The 6567-nt window shown below is 48.6% G+C and overlaps 1 pseudogene; it reads left to right on the top strand.

The window, feature by feature from the left end:
- The first annotated feature begins 3505 nt into the window (after positions 1-3505).
- Positions 3506-4460, top strand: LOC122119647 (annotated as a pseudogene).
- Positions 4461-6567: the final 2107 nt, after the last annotated feature.

Genomic DNA, 6567 nt, shown 5'->3' with positions numbered 1-6567 from the left:
GGGTTGTTTTGATTTGCATTTCCTTTGTGGCCAGAGATAATGAGCATTTCCTCCTGTGTTTCTTTGCTATTCTCACCTCTTCTTCTGAGAAGTCTCTCCTTAGCTCCCTTGCCCATTTAGTGACTGGCTTATGAGGTTTGGGAGGGTTGGTTTCTTGAGCTCCTTGTATATATTGGATATTAGGCCTTAGTCTGATGTATTACTGGTAAAGATCTTTTCCCAGTCTGTTGGCTGTCTTTCTAGTTTGGTAGCTATGTCCTTCGCTGTGCTGATACTTTTTATTTTGATGTAGTCCCATCTGTCAAGTCTCTCTTCTATCTGTTATGCCCTGGAAACTCTGTTCAACATGTGTCTACCTATACCTATAAGTTCTAATGTTTCTCCTACCCTCTCTCTTGCAGTAGTTTCAAACTTTTGGATCTGATGTTGAGGTCTTTGCTACACTTTGGGAGATTTGTGGGATTCTTTTTAGGGGGTGTGAGGGGTTGGTCCTGGGGTTTGAACTCAGGGCCTGGATGCTGTCACTGAGCTCATTCACTCAAGACTAGCACTCTACCATTTTAAGCCATGGCTCTACTTCCAATTTTTGGGTGATTCATTGGAGATAAGAGTCTCATGGAGATTTTTCTGCCCAGGCTGACTTCAAACCATGATCCTCAGATATCAGTGACCTGAGTAGCTGGGATTACAGGCATGAGCCACCAGCACCCAGCCTTTGATATACTTTGAGTTCAAGCCTCAGAGCCAGTACAAAAAAAATAAATAAATAAGAAAGTAAAATAAAGAATAAAATCTGTGTAAGATCTATCTTCAGTCTATGGGGCGTTCAACACCTACACATATCTGTGGAAATTATCATGCATTTCATAAATGAAAAAAAAGTCTTAAATTATGCCCCAAGATTTTACCCTCCTACCTGCTGGGAAGCAGGGGCAGTAGTAATGGTGCTATGGCTTTCTACGAAATGGTGTGTTTGTCTGTCTCCATGAGGAGGGAGTGACCATTTTGGGAAGTTTCCAGGCCCCCCAACTCAGACTTTGGACAAAGTTGGAACTAACATTTGGAGGCGGGGTGGGGGGGAAGCTCGGTGCAATGCCCATGTGCCTCTGGTCCTAGAAAGCAATATTTATCCAACGAAACTCCAGGATCCTTTTCTTTTTCTCTCGTTTGTTCATTTTCCTGTCCTTGTGGGGGGGAGGAGGGCACAGAATGGGGGGACAGAGGGTGAACAAACGCAGCAGCATTGTCCACGCTGTGGGGACAATGATCTCTACAGCTTGTGGGTGGGGACAGGAGGGGGAAACTGGGAGAGAGTGCGGGAAGAGGCGACATTGTCTGAAGTGACTCGACCTGACTGGTGTAACTGTCACCTCTCTCCCCCCATCGCCTTTGTAATAACAATGGTTTTAGAAGAGGGGGAAAAGCAAGAAGAATAAACAAGCCTGACTTCCCCTCACTTCTAATCTCGTCTCTCGGGGAAATAAAATGAGCGTGACTTTTTTTAAATTCTGCCCAGACCAGCGTCCCTGGGGTGGGGGGGGATGAGGAGCTTAGGGTCTGGAGTAAGGAGAGGGAGCATCCCTTGTGAGCGGCATGGAGGGAGAAGCCCGCCGCCTGGCTGTGTCCCTCGCGGGCTGGGCATGGGGGCTCCCGGGCAGGGTCTGCAGCGAGGCTAGGGAAGCCCTGCGTCCACTCCCTCGTCCATCCTGTCAGAGCCGGACTCCAGATCCTCTCTGCCGTGCAGAGAGAGATGCGATTCCCACGTCGAGACGGTTTTCTCACCCACCCCCGGCCGGTGGGACTGAGAAGCAGCAGAAGAGGAGCTGACCGTTCCCCACCTTCCTGTCTGGAGCCGAGGCCTGACTCCTTCCCGCCTACCAGGTTCATTTTCTTCTGTTTGTTTTTTAATTGTTATTACGAAGGTGATGAGCAGAGGGGTTACAGTTGTGCGATTCAGGGAATGGGCACATTTCCTTTAGAACAGTGTCGCCCCCTCCCTCCTTCTCTCCCTGGTTTCCCCTCCCGACTCCCCCTCATGCAGGAGAGTTCGTTCCCGGCCCAGTCCGTGAGTCTGGCTGTGAGCTGGCTCACCCTCTGTCCCTCCGTTCCTGCGCCCCCCTCCCCTCCCCCAGTCAGATTCATTTATGTACAAGACGAAGGTGCACAAATCACAAGCAGAGACAGAGCAAAGCAGAATGGAGAGAAACAACGAGAAAAGGAAAAAGGAACTGCACACAGTACAAAAAAAAATCTCTCGTTTCCATTCCTTGGAGCTCATTTCGAGAAGCATCATCTACCGGGCTCACGTGCTGGAGATCTATCTCACGTTCGGAAGCTGACGTGTCCTTTGAACCCTGCAAGGCTCGCATCTGGACGGACCATTGTGGGATGGGAACGGAGCCAGCTGAGCAAAGGGAACAAAAGTCTATCAAATTAGAGCCCAAGCAAAACTTAAAAAAACAAAAAAACTTTTGCAATCAGGCCAGAAAATTGGGTATGAGATGTGGAGGGAGGTGCTCTGTGTGTGTGTGTGTGTCTGTCTGTCTGTCTGTCTGTGTGTCTGTGTGTGTCTGTGTGTCTGTGTTCCTATCCTGGAGCTTGAGCTCAGAGCCTGCATGCTGTCCTTGAGCTGTTTTGCTCAAAGCTAATGCTCTACCACGTGTGCCATATCCCCACTTCCAGCTTTTTGCTGATTCACTGGAGATGAGCATCTCACAGCCTTTCCTGCCAAGGCTGGCTTCAAACTCAGTCCTTAGCTCTCAGCCTCCTAAGTAGCTAGGAATCCAAGTGTAAGCCACCAGTGCCCAGCTCCTATGAATATTTTAATTAGCTATTATTTCATTTTGTTGTCTTGAATTAGGACCAGCGTCCAAGGTCCATTTTAGTTCATATATAACTCTATATGTAGGATGAAACTGTAAGTCTCAATATGATTTCTTCCACAGTGCCCAAAAATGTATCCTTCCAACTGGGCACCGGTGGCTTATGCCTGACATCCTAGCTACCCAGGAGGCTGAGAGCTGAGGATCGCAGTGTGAAACCAGCCCAGGCAGGAAAGCTCATGAAACTCTTACCTTCAATTAACTAGCAAAAAGCAAGTGGAACTGTGGCTCAAATGGGTAGAGCACCAGCTTTGAGCAAAAAAGTTCAGGGACAGTGCCCAGGCCCTGAGTTCAAACCACGAGACCAGCACAGATCCACAAAACAAAAACAAAATAAAACATGTTGAATGCATCATCTCCAGGGAAGATACTAAGTGGTGGGCAGAAAACTCCAATCATCGTGACAGGAGCCGCTTGGGAGGAGCAGATTCACACACAAAACCGCAGATTCAGGTCTTGGCTGTAGAATAGACACAGCAGCATCTTGGTCAAGTGTGCATGGTTTTATTGTGCTGTATACTCTTTTCTCTCTCTCGCTCTCTCTCTCTTTTTTTTAGCATTTTCATGAGCATATACTAACCATAGAATGAGGGGTCTTCAACCACATGTGAACAATGAATGACTCGCAAATCGTAGAATTCCTTCTTCTGGGAATTTCAGAAGACGCCAGACTGCAGCCCCTCCTCTACGGGCTCTTCCTGTCCATGTATCTGCTCACCGTGCTCGGCAATCTGCTCGTCATCCTGGCAGCCATCTCCGACCCCGTCTGCACACGCCCATGTGCTTCTTCCTCTCCCACCTGTCCCTGGTGGACGGACGTCGGCTTCACCTCCACCACCATCCCCAAGATGCTGCTCAGCCTTCACACGCACAGCCGGGCCGTCAGCTACGCGGGCTGCGTCACCCAAATTTACTTCCTTACATTATTCATAGGGTTAGATGACTTCTTGCTGGCGGTGATGGCCTACGACCGCTTCGTGGCCATCTGTCACCCGCTGCGCTACGCGATCATCATGAGCCCCCGGCTCTGCGTGCTGCTGGTGCTGGGCTCCTGGGTCCACGAGCGCCCTGAACTCCTTGTTACAAAGCCTCCTGGTGCAGCGGCTGTCCTTCTGCGAGGCTCCGGAAATCCCACACTTCTTCTGTGAACCTAACCAGCTGGCCCACGTGTCCTGTTCTGACACTTCTCTGAACCGAATAGCACTGTACTGTGCCGCTGGGCTGCTGGGTGGGAGTGCCCTGGTTGGTATTCTTTATTCCTATTATAAAATCGTCTCCTCCATCCGGGCCATGTCCACGGCCCAGGGGAGGTACAAGGCCTTCTCCACCTGTGCGTCTCACCTGTCCGTGGTCTCCTTGTTTTATGGCATGCTCCTGGGTGTGTACTTCAGTTCTGAGGTGATCCAAAACCCACACTCGAGTACCACAGCCTCGGTGATGTACACAGTGGTCACCCCCATGCTGAACCCCTTCATCTACAGCCTGAGGAACAAGGACCTCAAGAGGGCTCCGGCAATGTTCCTTGAGAAGGAAACGAGGCAGGTGCTCACGGTCCTGGATGTGAGAAAGGGCATCTGACTACAAGGGGGAAAGAAAGCCCTCAGTGGACAGATGGATGAAGAAAATGTGGCTTATATGCACAATGGAATGCTACACTTCTCTCAGAAAGAATGGCATCGCCCACTCCTAAGGCAATGGAAAGGCTTGGAAAACAAGTAAGCCAAACCCAAAGAAGCGTAGGCTGCAGGGCTCCCCTCATGTGTAACAACTGCAATGTGCCTATACATCTGTGATAGTAAAAGACAACGGATAGTAAAAGACAAAAAAACTACACTTGGACAGGATAAATTAAACAGGAGTCTAACCATTCACACAGTGAGACCAAAGGAGGATGTTCTTAGGAGGGGATCAAAAGGGCTCAGTAGCTATCTACATATAACCGTACAAAATGATGCTTATTGAAATGAACTCCAAGAAATGGAAACAAGGAGTTTTTAATTTTTCCATTTTAGGGCTCTGTTTCCCCTCCCCCCCAACACACACACTTTGTCACTGTTAGTGATTTCTGTGCCTTTTGACTTGTATGTAAGTTTATCTGATGTGGGGAGGGGAAGGGGAAGCACAGAAATGGTGGGACAAAGGCTGAACCTATTTAGCAATGATGCTATGTCGGGAATGAACTATTCAGCCTGTGGGGAAATGGAGAAGTGGGAGGGGGAAAGCTGGGAGAAAAGGAGGGAGGGGTTGACTCTGTTCAAAAAGAATTATACTCATTGGGGCTGGGAAGGTGGCTCAGTGGTAGAGTGCTTGCCTTGTATGCATGAGGCCCTGGGTTCAATTCCTCAGTGCCACTTAAGCAGAAAAGGCTGTGGCTCAAGTGGTAGAGTGCTACCCTTGAGCTGAAGAGCTCAGAGATAGCACCCAGGCCCAGAGTTCAGGCCCCACGGCCGACAACAACAACAACAACAACAAGTATACTCATTACCTAACTTACATAACTGTAACCCCTTTACAATTAAAATAAAATTCTAAGCAAGAAATTACAATCTTTTGTTGAGGTTATGGGAGAACTTGCTGTGTGTGTGGATTTTTTTGTCTATTTTTAATTTTTATTTGAATGAGCACGTATACTATAGTTTACTTTTAAAAAATTTCATTCACGTGAGCTGTGTCAGGAATATTTGTCTCCACATATCTTAAGTATATTATGCATTCAACAGTTGGGTTAGGTGCAGTGGCTTACACCTATAACCCCCAGATTGGGGGATCATGGTCAGAGGCTTATCTATCTCAGACAAAAAAAAAAAAAAGTCATGAGGAAGACGGGCACACCTGTCATCCTAGCTACTCAGGAGACTGAGATCCTGGTTCAAAGCCAGCCAGGGCAGGAAAGTCTGTGAGACTCTTCTCTCCAATGAACCACCAGAAAACCAGAAGTAGTGCTGTGGCTCAAGTGGTAGAGCACTAGCCTTGAGCTGAAGAGCTGAGGGACAGCGCCCAGGCCCAGAGTTCAAGCCCCACAGTGCCCCCCACCCACACACTCTCAAAAAGAGTAATCACCTGATCAGATCCATGGTGAGTGAGTTCAACGTGCCATCAAATGATCATGGCTGGCACGCATTCTCTCTCTTCCTCCAGGAGAGGAAGACCGTTCCCCCCAGGGACAGCTGGTAAAACATCTGTTTATCTGAGTCTGCATTCCGTGAGAAGCCTCTTGCTTCTGAAAACCCACAGCTCACTTTAATGTCTCTGTGTTCACAGGAACCTCGCACTTAGCTATCTGCGTGGTGTTCATTGCTCGTACTGGATGATATGCTGCCTCTTTCCTTCAAGGGAAAAATTCCCTCAGGATGAGACAGAGAACGCGTCATCCACCTTGTCTCTGAGTTCATCTTAGAGTCCATTGCAAAAGCAGCTCCTTCAGGCAACACTGAAGGCAAGGCTTGAACCCAGGGCCTGGGTGCTGTCTCTGAGCTATTTCACTCAAGGCTAGTGCTCTACCACTTCATCCACAGTTCCCCTTCCAGTGTTTTGGTAGTTAATTGGAGATAAGAGTCTCATGGACTTTCCTGCTTGGACTGGTTTTGAACAGCGATCCTCCGGTCTCAGACTTCTGAATAGCTGGGATTACAGGCGTGAGTGATCATGCCCAGCTTCTGGGCCGAATTTTCTAATGGTCACTCAC

This window comes from Dipodomys spectabilis, unplaced genomic scaffold, assembly GCF_019054845.1.
Source record: "Dipodomys spectabilis isolate Male_0828 unplaced genomic scaffold, ASM1905484v1 ptg000173l, whole genome shotgun sequence".
NCBI lineage: Eukaryota > Metazoa > Chordata > Mammalia > Rodentia > Heteromyidae > Dipodomys > Dipodomys spectabilis.
Note: the sequence above shows the minus strand (reverse complement) of the source record. Positions and strands in the feature narration are given on the sequence as shown.